A 16,021-nucleotide genomic window follows, 5' to 3' on the forward strand; every position below is an offset into this window, starting at 1 on the left:
ACTATCCTCTGCCCCATTCCCTTTTTATCTTGCTGTCTAAAAACTAATATGATATACATCTATGTTTTTAAAGAGGCCTAATGAGCACGTATGAATAAACACGTCTGATAAAGAGCCTCTGATATTTAAAAGATTGCACTAACGTGGAAAGTCCAGGAAACCTGGCAGATCATGGAAGAGGATATATTTAGATAGGTGTCACAGCAAACACACTACAAGCTGCCCATGAGCTCTTCGCTTCTTGCTGCCAAGAGGGATAGAAACTATCGGTCACAGCGCTAAGCTCTCACTTTCCAGAAAGGAAAAATAGAAAAAATGGAGCAGAGCTTCCCAGCAGCCTGAGTCATTGGACTTAGTCGGCTTTACAGTAGTGTTCTGGATTGCTTTTGATCCCCCAAAAGATAAAATCCTGGCATTCACTGAGGAGCTCAAGATTAGAAAGGGCAATCTGGTTCTAGAGAGGCCCTGTTCAATGTCAAAGACAAAGACAGTCAGACGTTAGTTAAAGCACTAGGACAGATTTTAACTGTGATATCTTATTGTAACAGAAAAAGAGAACTCAACTTTTGTTTGAACAGAAGTGACCGGGTGTTTTGGTATTTTTTAAAGATTGGCACCTCAGCTAACATCTGTTGCCAGTCTTTCTTTTTCTTCTTCCCAACGCCCCCCACCACGTAATTGTATGTTCTAGTTGGAAGTCCCTCTGGTTGTGCTGTGTGGGACGCCGCCTCAACATGGCCTGATGAGCAGTGCTAGGTCCACACCGAGGATCTGAACCCGAGAAACCCTGGGCCGCCGAAGCAGAGTGGAGCCCACCCCCTTAACCACTCGGCCCTGGGGCCAGCCACTGACTGGGTGTTTTAAAGGGAGAATGAGAAATAAGGAAGGTGGTGAGCAGCGTGGAGGACTCAGAGTCAGGGAAGTGAAAAATTACACAAACCGGGGAAGGGAGGGTTGGTTCATGTGAAATCCATCTGGTTTGTTAAGTAGCGTTTATGGAAGTTAGGCTCCCACCCTTCCACAGGGGCTGGGAGGCAGACCCTCAGCTTTAGATGTTGACTGGAACAAACTGTAAATTCTTTTGGCAGGCCTGAGTTTTCTCAGGCAAGCACTTCGAGAGGGGCTAGGATCATCCCAAGGATGAGGCCTTGAGTTGTTAGAAATGATGTTAGTGTTTCGTTCAAGTCCTTATAGGCCAAAGTTGAGGCCTAGTCCAAAAGAACTCAGGGGAGCCTGGCTAGAGTTTAGTCAAGGAGGGAATCTTTGTCATCTCCCACTTACTAGATGTGTGATTCTGGGGGAGTCACGTATCATCTCTGACCCCTTGTTTCTGAGATCAAAATTGAATTCTACTAAGCCCAGTACCTTCACCAGCACCCTATCCCTACCATAGATACTTTTTGTACTGAAAGGCAGGGGTCTTGGGTTTGAGTCTCATTTTAGTACTTATTAGCTACGTGACCTTGAACAAGTCGTGTTGTCACTGAGCCTCAGCATTCACACCTTAAAATAACAACCAACGACCTTTACGAAGATTGAAACCCGTGACTCCTGCTTCATTACATTTCCTTGCATATTTCAAAGGTGTTTATAATCCTACTTGGGACTTTCACTATTTTGTGTGGTAAAGTAAAAAATTTAAAAGTACCCAAATGTCCTTCAGTGGCTAAGTAAACTGCACATTCATACAATGGAATCATAAGAAAAATTGAAAAATAGGTCTTTATAACAGGCTTAGAATAAAGGCCAAGAAACATGAAGTGAAAAAAAAATTGCAGAACGGGATTGTTAATTAGATCTCGTTTTAATTTTTATTCAATGAAAACGCATTTAATAGATAGTCTATGCATATGTACGTGTGTAGATGTTTATGTGTAGAGAGACAGAAGCTGGGTAGGAGAACACTAGTGTCCCTGGATGGAAGGCTACTGTGTGTGTGCTGTTTAAGAGCAAGAAATTTTCCCTTCCCACTCTCCAAGTTCTTCTGGCTGGCCTAAGGATTAAATTGACATGAGACAGATTAACAGGAGAAAAGCAAATTTAATTACATATGTACAGGAACTCCAAAGATATGAAGTACACTGACAGGCAGGCAGTTGAGGTTTAGACGCCATCCCAAGCTAAGGAGAAGGGGCTAGGGGTCTGGGACTTCAAACAGGAGAAAGACAATTTACAGGAAGACGGGAAAAGCAAATGTTGGTAAACAAATGTTTGCCATGCCACTCAGAGACAATGGGCACAGAGAGAGCTCTGCTGTCCAGGCCCTGCTGAGCTCCCCTACCACACCTAGCCCATATTCTTTGTGGTTATCTCTGGTGACAGTGCTCTTCCTGGACCAGGCCCTCTGTCTAACTTCTTTTAGGCAGTTAAAAGGGAGGTAAAAAGCTAAACTTCCTGAGTCTTTCTGTTTCTTAAAAATAATCAACCTAGGGGCCAGCCCAGTGGCATAGTGGTTAAGTTCAGATGCTCCACTTCAGAGGCCAGCAGTTCGCAGGTTCGGATCCCAGGTGCAGACCTAGCACCGCTATTGAGCCATGCTGTGGCGGCATCCCACATAAAGTAGAGGAAAATTGGCACAGATTTTAGCTCAGTGACAAACTTCCTCACAAAAATAAATAAATAAATAATCAGCCTAGAATAATCCTCATGTCAAAGAGACACATTTGGGGTGGCAAGTTTTATTCCCCTACAGTGTTATGTGGATGTTGGGGAGTTAAGCAAGATTAGAATCCATCAGTGAGGATAGCACTTTTCTCCTTATAGAACAGGTGACTTTGTGCCAGATTACTGGGCTAAGCATTTTACATTCAGGAACTCATTTAATTATCCAAATAACCTGAGAGGTGGTTATTATTATTATTGTTGCTAACATTCCCATTTTACAGATGAGAAAAGTAAAGTACAGAGAGGTTAGGCAACTTGCTCACTGTTCTTACCAACATGTAGTTTAAACTCTTCAAACTATTCTTTTGTTTTCCCTACCTTTATGGTCAACAAGTTGAATGAGGGGAAAATCCCAGTATCTATAAGTCAAACATATGTCACTCCCCATTTGCTTCCGCTTATTGCTCCTGCCTCTAATAATCTGAGGAAGGGTGAATGTCTGAGATAAATCCCTGTAGATACATCCATAAACCAGAAAACTCACTGCCTGAGAGTAAAAATGGGAATGAAAAGGACTGAACATTTTTTCAACCGCTTGAAGACAGAAAGAGTAATCTAATTGGAACACAATTCGCCAGTTATCCAGCATGTTCCAAATAGAAGTAGTTTTGGAAGACGATGGGAACATGTCAATTCTGTCTCATAAACTTTTCTTTGGGCCAATCCAGCCAACTTTCTCAGCAAAGAGCATGGAGGTGGGGCTGAGCAACAGAGGGAAAGAGGGAGGTGGGGGATCAAGTGTAACCCCTCACACACACACAAACACCCACACACACGCACACAGAGACAGACATGGTGTTTAGCAATTACATAAAATGAATGAGAAAGTTCACATTCTTGCCCAGAATTCCTTATTGCATGACTTCAACCTCTTTGCAATTCTCATTTCCCCCATCTGTGAAATCACATCCTTCCTAGTTCATCTTTCACAGGAAACAATTGCAAAGTATCGATTCTTGGTTGAGTGCTTTGAATGTGAAAGATTTATAAACAGAAGACATGATTCAGGCAAAGTAATATGCCGGGGCCAGTGATGTGGGTAGACTGCTTTTCTTTTTCCCTTTTTCCTCTTTCTGATGCATATGGCCTCTTGCTTCTCTTTTCCTGGTCTCTTTGCATCTGAAGCCTATTCATAGCCACTTTCATGGTTCTAGGTTTAATTGGACCTGTTTACTAACATCTCAAAATGATGGCGACTACGTTTGTTTCAGTCATTTTGGTGTAGGAGGGAGTGGGAAAGAGTAGAGTTCCATACTTCTCAGTGGCAGAGACGGCGAGCTAGTCACCAGACTCATATTCTCTTCTTCCTAGACCTACAGCCAGTATACACTTCCCAGCCTGCCTTGTGGGTAGGTGTGGTTGGTTCTTAAAAATCTCCCAGCTCTCATCCTCCAGGCTCTTTCTCCTTCCCCTGACTTGATGCTAAAAAAGGACAGCAATCTGAGAAGCTATGTGTTGAAGGTAGCAGAGCCATGGAATGGAGGAAACCTAGGCACCTGCCTCATGCCATGGTAAACAGTAGCTCACCAGTCAGACACACCTGTTTTGGAGAAGATAAAACAACAACAAACAAACACACAGAGACAGAGATTGGATTGGTGGGTAGCAGAGGCGAATTGGGGAGGGAGGAGGATGAAAGGGGTGATTAGGCATATGTGTGCAGTGATGGAGGTGATTAGTCTCTGGGTGGTGTACGTGATGTAATCTACATAGAAATCGAAATATAATGATGTACACCTGAAATTTATATAATGTTAAAAACCAATGTTACCGCAATCAAAAACAAAAAACAAAGGAAACACCTATTTTGGGTTTTAGGGCAAGAAATAAACTTCTCTTGTATTTGAGCCATTATGCATTTTTGTGGTTGGTTTGTTACAGGAGCTATTTTCACCTAACCAATACAAGTTTTCTTCTATTTAAAAAGAGACAGGTATGAGGGCTGGCTCAGGGGCATAGTGGTTGGATTTGCCCCTCTGCTTCGGTAGCCTGGGGTTCGTGGGTTTGGATCCCAGGTGCGGACCTATGCACCACTCATCAAGCCACACTGTGGTGGTGTCCCATCTACAAAAATAGAGGAAGATTGGCACAGATGTTAGCTCAGCAACAATCTTCCTCAAGTAAAAAGAGGAAGATTGGCAACAGATGTTAGGGCCAATCTTCCTCACCAAAAAAAAGAGAGAGAGAGAGAAAGAGAGAGACTGGTATGAAGGAAGAGGGCATGGCTAAGAATTGATCAGGTTAATAGATGGCTACAATGTCAGCAAAACGTCACGGTGGTCCATTTTGGTTGAGAAAACAGAAGACCCAAGAGATGCACTGAGAGGCTAAGAAATCACATCAAAAGAACTAAATAGTTATACGTACCAAAACAAGAAGACTTTTTTGAAGTTTTCTAGAGTCATCCAAGAGTGGCAAAGAGGCTCTAAAATGCACATACTGGGGTTGAATATATAGTTTGGAGAGATGAAGGGAAAATACTAAAGAGAGAGTGAAATGGAACAACACAATGGGAGCAGTGAGAGGACCTGCTGAGAAATCAGCCAGTGACAATAGTTTTGTGGTCTGGCTGGCAATAGGATTTCAGGAACATGAAAACCTTAGATTAAATTTTACGTCATTAGCTTTGTTATGATGTAACATAACTCTCTCCAATTAATGTAATGTATTTCCTTGTATCGGGATATTTTAAGGAAATCAAGGAAAATATGCTGCAGTCACATCTGGGTCGCACCCAGCCTACAGGAGAATGGACAGATAGCAAGGTAAGAGTGACAGTAAAAACTCATCAAAACTCAGCAATATGAGAAAGAAATGAATAGGGAAAAAAAGTAAGCCTTCAAGAACTTTTTTTTTTAAGATTTTATTTTTTTTCTTTTTCTCCCCAAAGTCCTGCGGTACATAGTTGTATATTCTTCGTTGTGGGTCCTTCTAGTTGTGGCATGTGGGACGCTACCTTAGCATGGTTTGATGAGCAGTGCCATGTCCGCGCCCAGGATTCGAACCAATGAAACACTGGGCCTCCTGCAGCGGAGCGTGTGAACTTAACCACTTGGCGACAGGGCCAGCCCCTTCAAGAACTTTTGAGGATAATGGGAAGATGCTGGACTCGCCACTACGTGAGGAGATGTAGTGATGCGAATTACTCTTGAACACTGGCTCCAAAGTTGAACTGCCTGTTGCTTAACCCAAATGTCACCAGTTACTAATTGTGTGACTTTAGACAACTGAATTTATTTCTCTGGGCTTCAGTTCTGTACTCTGTAAAAAGAGGAATAACACTAGACCCTATCTCTTAGTGGGGTTATGAGAAATAAATTAATTAAATGATGCTAAGAGTAATGAATAGTGTTTTGCATATAGGAGGGCTTCAACAGATTTTATCTATTATTTTTATCATTATTACTACTACTCGTATGGAAGATAATGCAGCAAAATCCGGAATTAGTAAGGACTAAAAGTTTTAGAGTATGTAGTTTTATGAAGTGATTTATGACAAAGTGACATTTGTGTACAACTAGTATAAGTGAATATAAAATTAGTTGACAGAGCAAAAATGATTGCCTAGAGAAACATTATTAAAATGAGGTTATTTTCTGCCCAAATGTCTAAAATTAAAAAGATTGACCATCTTGAATTCAAACTGGAATTCTTACATATTGCCAGCAGGAAGGAAAATGGGTACAACCACTTTGGAAAGCTGGTTAGCATCATATCTATTAATACTGAACGTGTGCAAACCTATGGCTCAGCTATTTCACTCCTAGATGTATGCTTAGTAGAAATATATGTATTTGGTCACTAAAAACTCCTTGGAAGGATGTTTCTCCAAGTGTTATTCTTGATATCCTCAAACTGGAAACAACCCCAATGTCCACCAAGAGTAGAACAGATAAATAAATTCATACTATGTAATACTACATAGTCATAATAATAAAAAATAGACTCCTGCTACATACAAAAACGTGAGCAAATCTCACAAAAATAATGTTGAAAGAAAAAAGCCAGAAACAAAGGACTAGATACTTTGAATGAATGAATGAACGGCTCAAAATAACTGATTCATTTGTATACAATGTCTATATAGAGTTATGAATATATAAATTTACAAATATACAGTGTTGAATACTGTATAGTGAAATAAATGTATAGCATTATATGTCAGGGTAGTAATGACCTTGGAGAGGCAGGAGTAGTGAATGTGGGGGGCACAAGCAGGATTTTTAGTAATGTTCTAGTTCTTTCTGTGGGAAGTGGCTGCACAGGTATGTTTGCCGTAACTCTGCAAACCATACACTATGATTTGTGCTCTATTCTTTTTCAATAGGAAGTTTTTTTAAAAAAGTAGACCCTTGGTAAGTTTGGGTCCAGTGTCAGCCTCCACTAGATCCAAGGTGGTACTTGCTTTTTGCTCCAAAGATCACAAACTTCCAGTCTCCATCATTGTTCCAAGTTGAAACGGTAGAAAAGACTCTGAGCTTACCACAGAATAACTGAAAACTAGTGCCATTTCTAAAAGGAACTAAGCAATAAACCACATATTACAGTTGGCTAATAATTCCACAAGCCAATAATTCCATTCAAAGCTGCTCCCAGGCTTAGAGAAACAAAAGAAGTTCTTCCATTTCCCCAAATCCATTTGTCTTAACATTTCCATTGCTTTGCACAGCAGGAATTTTCTTCCTTCCTTTTATTTAAAATTAGCTATTTTAGAGTAAATGTTCAAATCATTTGAAAAGATTCTTGCAAAAAACAGAAATTTGTGAGTCTTTCTGTAAAAAAGATTCAAGTTCAGTCACCCAGTCATTTCTACATTTGGTGATGCCATTTTGCCCTCCAAAATATTTCATCAAATATTTAATAATCAGAACTCCCAAAGGAAAAAAAAAATCTCATCTTCATCACTACTTAACACTTGCAGTTACATATTCATGGTGTATCTCCCTCTTTAATTACTGTCTCATGCATGAGACCATAATCTTCGTCAAGGCAGGGATTAAATCTTTGTTGGTTCATTTGCTATATATCCAATACCTAGAAGATTTGCAAATAAATAAATGACTAAGTATTTTTATGGCTTACCAATGTCAACATGTTTCAAAACTTTTTTAAGGAAGCAGAAACAAATAAAATCTTATGCAGAGCCCTGATGCATCAAGTATATAAAAGTGGAATTATGGTGCAGGATTGTCTTCAATATATCTCAATACAGTCCTAAGGATTCTCACAGCAAGATATGAAGACAGTGAGACCACCTAGACAAATAATTATATAGTTCTCTGAACTGGGTACTACTCTTCATATATTTAGCTAACAGGAAAGTTTCTGGACATTCCTAGGAGACCTGCAAATAAACAACAGCAAGGCAAAGCAGAAATTAGACCTCTGTGAAACCATCATCATCAACCTCATCAGTCCACCTAACACTCTTATTTTGTGTGGACTCTCCCTTCACATCTTTCAGCAATTTGTTTAAACCTGTGAGGCTGTCAAATAGAATAGTAAAAATCGATCCAATTTATTGAGCAATTACTCTCTGTTTGTTCTGTGCTAAGTGCTTTACAAATATTATTTCTGTAATCCCACTTATTACCATTTTGTAGCTGTAAGAAGTTGAGGCTGGAAGAGATTTAAAAACTGGACACAAATCAAACATCTACTAAATTGGGATTTAAATCAAAATCATTGGTTCACTCATTGATTCAACAAATATATATTTTGAGCAACTATTTTGTTGGCTCTAACTCCTATTTATACATAAACAACTTTACTATACCACCAACAAATAAGTGCCTCATGTCTACCGATCATGGCAAGATTCCCCACTACAACCCCATATCCATTAATTTTTTTCCTTCTTACCACTAGTGAGAAGTCTTTTAGCTATTTTTAAACAATTATTATTAATATCACTCTGAGACACAGACAATATCAGTCAGAGAAAGGAGTGTTTGCCTTGTATGCTGTGCATCCTAATTCTACTCTTGAGTAGGTCTGTAAAGGAGCTTGCGCCATTCCCCTAGGATAGAGCAGGAATGATGGCCACCCTGACCATGGCCTTGACCGTGAAGCTTAATGGAGGAGACTGGGCAATGGACAGAACCATATTAGAGAAATCAACCACAGTAGACTCCAGGCATCCTGCCGTGGTTAACTCTAGGGAAACAAGAGTGATTCAGGGAGAAACAAAAAAGACTATTTTCCATCTTGTTATCTACATTCCATGTGTGCTCATCATCATCTTATAGTCCAGATGTTTCTTTTCTGATCTTAGATTGTACTTACATTTCTATCCAAGGCACCACTTTCATCTGAAAATTTCCAAGGCCTTCTCCCCAGAATCAAGTTTTTCAGATGGAGAAAACAAGACAATATAAAATGAAAAGGTTATATCACCCAACTCTGTGAGAAACAATTTAGAATCTTCCTCCAAACCATGGTTTCTTTCTTTGCTGGGCCATTTGGTAAGTTAATTAGGAAGTATGATGTTTCTGTTATTTTATTCTTTGACTCAGAGTATTCACAGATATACACAGAATTGACTCAGATCTGGGTTTGGGACATACACTGTGTAGCAGGGTAAAATTAGCCCAGAGAGATAGTTTCAAGGCTACTGAAGAACATGTCAGAAAAGTGGCCTGGATAGGGAGATTGGTTTCTCCAGGAAATGTAGTTTCATTCTCAAGGAAACTGGATGACTACCAAAAGCTGAAAACATGGAAGAGACTCACGTTAGCTCCCCGTAAACTTCTAAGTCCACGCAAAGATATCAATGGTTGTGTGTGACTGTATTCCTTCTTTGTGGTTTGTATAATGTGTGCAATGTAAAATGCATGCATTTTCTGCTTTTTTGTATCTGATATTTTATTTGCAAGCAGCCATTGAACTGAACATTGAGGGGTATTTACTCAGAATTGCTAGAAGTGATAATGTATTGTGTAGAATATTGACATAAAAAGCATGCAAGGTGACTTCACTGTAAAAGTAGTTATTTCTATCTACACTCTCCTATGTGAGTTAATTCATTCATTTGCTCAATAAATACAACAAATATTTATTGGGTCCCTATACATGTGCCCAGTACTGTTTAAACAACTGGGGTTATAATAATTTTTTAAAAGGACAAAACCTCTACCTTCCTGGAGGAGACAGAAATAGAATAAATAAGTATATTAAATCATGTGAGAGAAGGCGCTAAGTACTATGGAGTAGAATAAAAACAGAATGCCTCATTAAAAGGTGACTATATTAGTTAAGTTTCTCCAGGGAAACAGACCAATAGGAGTTATAGATATAGATAAAGATATAGTTATGGATATGTAGAAAGAAATTTATTATGACAGGTTGGCTCACACAATTATGGAAGCTGAGAAGTCCCACTACCTGCCATGTGTAGTCTCAGAAAGCTGGTGGTGTAGTTCCAGCCTAAACTCAAAGACCTGAGAACCAGGAGCACCAGTGTCCTAGGACTGGAGAAGATGGACATCCCAGCTCAAGCAGAGAGCAAATTCACCTTTCCTCCTCCCTGGTATTCTATTTAGACCTTCACAGGATTGGACGATTCCCACACACTTTGGTGAGGGCGATCTTGTTTAATCAGTCTACTGATTCAAATGCTAATCTAATCTCTTCCAGAAGCATCCTCACAGACACAGCCAAAAATAATGTTTTACCAGGTATCTGGGCATCCCTTAGCCCAGTCAAGTTGACACAAAAAATTAACCACCACAGTGACATTTGAAAAGGCTTGAAGAAGTTGAGTGAGGAAATCATGAATACAGCTAGAAGCAGAGCGCTCCAGGCCAAGGGAATGTCAGGTTCAGAGCCCTGAGATGAAAGAGTGCTTGGTGCTTTGGAAGGAACAGCAAGAAAGCCAGCATGGCTGAAACAGAGTGAGTGAAAGGGAGAGTCATGAGAAATAATTCGGAAAAGTAGGAAGGGGCTGTACCGTTTGTTGACATTTGGCCCACTTGGAACAGAAATAAATTCAAATAATCAAAACTCAGCAGTGCACATATCCAAGGCTGTTTGCTTAGATCAGTTATCAGAACATAAGAATAGATATTATTGGATTAATAAGTAAATAGTAATTTAAAAAAATAAAAGATCTACCCTTCATGGGCTGAGAAAACTTGATGGTTTGAATTAGTTTATAACAACATAGAAAAATCAGAGGGAACTCAGAAAATAAATGTAAGACTTTTGATTAGATCATCCTAGATAATCATAGACATATGTCTATATAGCAGAAGCAAAATCTTGTTAAAAAGTTGTCTCAGGGGCTGGCCCAGTGGCTGAGTGGTTAAGTTCACGCACTCCACTTTGGCGGCCCAGCGTTTCACCAGTTCAAATCCTGGGCGCAGACCTAGCACTGCTCATCAAGCTGTACTGAGGTGGCATCCCACATAGCAGAGCTGGAAGGACCTACAACTAGAATATATACAACTATGTTCTGGGGGTTTTGGGAAGAAGAAGAAGAAAAGAAGATTGGCAACAGATGTTAGCTCAGCTCAGGGCCAATCTTAAAAAAAAAAAGTCTCAGAGAGGGTTCTATATTGTAAGTAATCAAAATGCAATTCAAATTGGCTTACCTAACAAAGGAGATGTATTGCCTTTCATAACTAGAAGGCTCAGAGTCAGCGAAACCTTTAGGATTGATTTGATTCAGCAACTTAACAATGTCATCAAGGACCCATCTTTCCATCACTCATTGTGACTTCCATGCTGCCAGCTTTATCCTGAGGAAGGTGACCCTCACAACAAAATGGTTGCAGCAGCTCCAGATTTCATATCCTCAAGCCATACCATCCAGAAAGTGAGAAAAGATGTTTTTTTACAAACTTTCTCAGAAGAGTGAGGGATTTTCAAAATTACTCCACAAAGATTTTCTTCTGTCTCATTGACCTAAGCTGGGTCACAAGTACATTCCTGATCTAAACCGTCAGTTAGGTTAATTCCATATACTGATGGCAAGGGACTGGGTTATGATGATTCATTCAGTAAATATTTATTGGGTGCCTATTATGTGTCAGGCATTGTTCTAAGCATTTGTAATATGATGGTAAACAAAATAAAGATCTCTACTGTCACTTTGGGGAGACAGATATTAACGTAATAAATAATTGAACTATATAGTAGTTTAGAAGGTCATAAACTCTATTGAATAAAAAGAAAAAGAAAGCAGAGGAAAGGAGAATTGGAGTATTAGAAGTCAAAAGAGATGAGGTGTCAACATAGGATTCATTAGGAAGATGACAATTGAATAAAGCCTTCAAGGAGTGGAGGGAGTGAGCCATCAGATTTTCTTCAGGAAAAGCATTCCAAGCAGAGTGAATAGCCAATGCAAAGACCCTAAGGCATGAGCATGCATTACAAATTGAGGCTGGAGTGGTGTGAGGGAAGGATCAAAGGCAAGATGAGGTCAGAGAGACAAGGGAACCAGATCATGTAAGTCTTGGGAACACTTGAAAAGACTTCACTGGCTTGACTATTATTTGGAGTGAAAGGGGGAGCCACTGCTGTCTTTTCATCTGAGAAATTACATTATCTGACTTATTTTAAAAGGAACAATCCAGCTGATGACTTGTGAATGGATTGCAGGAGGACAGAGTTGAAAGAGAGGGTCCCAATTAATAGTCAGCAGCAATTGCCATGCATGTGAGTGAGCCATCATAGGTGTCGCACCCAGTCAGTCTTTTAGATGACTCCAGCCTTACCCATCACCTGAGTGCAACCATGTTGTATGTTGGGTTCCCAAAGAAGCAGATCCTGAGACAGAAAATGTTCATTACGGAGTGATTTGGGAAGAGAAGAGTATGGAAGGGTGTGAGGCCTTGGGTGAGGTGATCCTCAGAGGCATTTCCTGAAGGAGACTGACAGCTGAGAGCTATCTGTCAGCCACACTCCTGGCAACTTTCATTCCTGAAGTGGGATCTGATTGACATATCAGTGTTCACCACAAACTTCACAATAGATCCAAGAAAGAATTGGCCAGCTGAGCCCAGTCAATCCATGGAATCATGAGAGGTGACAACAAACTGTTGATCTAAACAAATTAGGACTGAGCTTTGGAACACCTCGACATAAAGAGGACGTGGAGAAGAGGAGGAGGCAGTAGAAAGACAGGGAAGGAGTAACCAGTAAAACAGGGGATAAAGCAAGACTGTTGAGCCAGACTTGGCCCTATAGACCCTCAATTGTTCCTGATCCTTCCCCTACTCATGTCTGTGTGGGAGTGGGATTGACCACTGAAGGCTGCTTTTCCAAGACTCTGATGTTAGTTGGTTTCCAGTTGGGATCAGTTTATTAACGGTGCTGATGGAAATTTGGAAGGAGGGAGAAAAGGAGAAATGAGAGACTTTCTCTCCTTCTCTCAGGTGGTGTCTCTGATTGTGGCTCTAGCTTCTGTCAACAAATCCTCCATAGTTCTAGCTTCTGCTACCTCCCCTCAAGCCCATGGACACCTTCTCTCTTCTTTGTTCCTCCAGCCTAGGTTGGTACTATGTTTTTGCTGTTGCTAGTCTCTGGCACTATCTCTGTTTGGTTTTTCAACTCTTTTGTCACCTGTGTCATCAAGGCCCTGAATTAAATTCCCTCTGGTCAAATACTAAGAATAATTTCTATTTTCTTTATTAGATCCTGACTTGATTAGGTCCTGGAAGCCAAGTCAAGAAAGTGTATCAAGGAGGACGGAGTAATTAACTGCACCAAATGTTACTGAGAGGTCAAGTGAGATGAGGGAACTAAGAATTGTTTATTGGCTTTAACAAAATGGAGGTCATTGGTAACATGGCCAGAGCAGTTTCACTGGAGTGGTGGGCAAGTGAAAGATCAAATAGGCTAAATCAGAGACCATATCTGCAGCTGTGGAAGAGCCAATTCCCCATAGGGAAGACATAGAATGGTGTGGGGAAGTACCACAGTATCCACTCTCACCAGGAGAGAGACAGAAGACTGAAGTCACAAGAGGAAATTTATGTAGGTGGAAAGAGCCAGTGTTCAAAGCCAGAGCCTTCCAGTGAATAAGGATTTAGGTTCATTGCAGAAACATGTGCCAAAGCAGAAAGGAAAATTCAGAAACTCTGGTTAAAGCACCAGAAAAACTCAGAATCCCTTTGGAGAATTGTGACTTTCTGCTTTGCAAACTCTATTTTTGGAATTGCACAAACCAATTAACCATGCATTGTGGGTGAGTTTATTGCAGGAAGTTAGTAAAAGCTGATAAAATATGTTTATGTGCAATAAACTTCTGAATACAACGTTTTTGAGTGGTGATTCCACTGGAGGGACGCTAACCTAAAGAAATAATCCTAAAAAGGGAAATGTTGAGGCATAAAGATGAATACTGAATTATTATTTATTAGAACAGAAAAGTTGAAAACACATTCGTTGTTGAAGAATCTGGGGTTATGCAGTTAAAGGATAGAGTATCCACTCAGAAGACTGTTACGAAAATGATCAAAAGTTCTGGTTCCATATACAAAGAAAACACAGACAACTTAATGTTCCACTTTTAAAATGGAGGATGTGGCATTTATATGCAGAGCATAATCATAACTAAGTGGCAGTGTACCAACATTTAAGTAGCAGTGTGAAAGTGTAGAGAGCCGAGGCAATCTTTCTATTTTTCTATACTTTATTCATTGACTGTGAATAATCTTCTAATAGTAGAAAAAATAAACTCTTTCAAGGAAAAAAGGTCAGGTGATAGGAGACAGATTATTCCCTATTGGATAAATTCTTTATTTAGTAAGAGGCACAATAGAGATCGTTTCTTTTACTTTTAAGATTGACTATAGCTTAGCTAATCCAAGTCTTAATCTGAGTTCCAATTTCTTTGGTTGCTTGTGATTAGCACAATATTTATACTTGTGACAAAGCTGGCTCCCTTGCCATCTTTCTTATCCTATTACTGAAGCATTTAGTTCACATGTCATATCATACTGCTTGAACTGACAAAATTGCGTATATGCAGATGTCATAGCCAACTGCTGCGAGTTTCTGGGATCCTAATTATATAGATGAAAGCTTGTGTTGCATGCAAATGCATTGGAAATCTTCATGGAGAGAGGAATATAAAAAATATGCTGTATTAAAAATATCTTTAACACAGCCTTTAGGAGTGAAAAAAAAGGGAAGGAATGGAGTCTAAGATGAAATTATGCCGTTCAAATACATTGGAGTTCTCAGCCTCAGATTTGAAAGGATCTGTCCACAAATCTCCCCATCTAGAACACCCTTTTCAAACCACTCTATTTCAAACCTAAATGGATAGCTAAAGTGTTATGCTTTCTTTACATTGTTGGAAAATATATGCTAACAAAAGATAAGGGAGTTTTCAGACATTAAGTTAAGCTCCGAAGAATGTCAATGTCAACCAGTATGGTAGTTCCAACAAACTCTAACAACAAAGAAATATTTGGGATTCCACTGTAAATGAGGAGACTCCAACACTTCTTTTTGCTTCTTCTTAAGGTTAACCAAGAAGTATCAACCAACATTATCCACTTAACTTTGATCATAACAACAAAATATTCCAGATATCTTATGCAGACAGAAAGTAGAAGTCTAAGCTTCAGATCTTCTTACATTCCTCAAATTATTTTAAAAGATGAATAAACAGCGGATGTGTTGTTTCGGTAACCCAAGAGATTTCTAATCAGGTGTGCAAATATTTTCTCCAAAATTTAGCATTCTTTCTTCCCTCAGGTCAGGTTCTATATTTTCTCCTACTCACAATAGTCCAAATTCCTCTTAACCCACTTATAGGTTAATGAGGAGCCTAATATATTCAAATTTTAACAGCACCCTGGGGCAAAAACAGGGAATTGTATAGGGCAACGGGGACAGCGTAAGTTTTAAAAGCACAGGCTTAGGAGTCCAAGTTCCTGGATTTAAATCCTGTCTCTACTTCTTACTAGCTGAGAGAATTAGACAAGCCCCCAAACCTTTCTGAGACCCGTGACTTCATTCGTGAAATAAAGATAACCATAGTACCTTCCTCTGAGGAGTGTTGTGCGACTAAGTCAATTAATACACGTGAAGCCCTTAGAGTGGTGCCTGGTACATTGTGTGTATATAATAAAATGCAAGCTGCAATTATAATCAGCAACCTTTGTGTCCAGCTCCAGGAAATTCTTTGCAGATGATTACACCCACCCTTCAAGATAATATGGTAGGACTGATAATTAATCTCTCTGGTTCATTTAAGTGAACATCTGGTCAAGTTTTCATTCCAAACAATATCAGTTGGAATGACTTGGCCAGACCATGACTAAATAAGGCAAATATTCTCTAATTCTACTGTATTGCTGACCAAAAACATTTTTTCTCCTCTGCTTAGAGCCAGAGACAATGT

Source organism: Equus caballus, chromosome 14 (genome assembly GCF_041296265.1).
Source record: "Equus caballus isolate H_3958 breed thoroughbred chromosome 14, TB-T2T, whole genome shotgun sequence".
In the NCBI taxonomy this organism is placed as follows: Eukaryota; Metazoa; Chordata; class Mammalia; order Perissodactyla; family Equidae; genus Equus; species Equus caballus.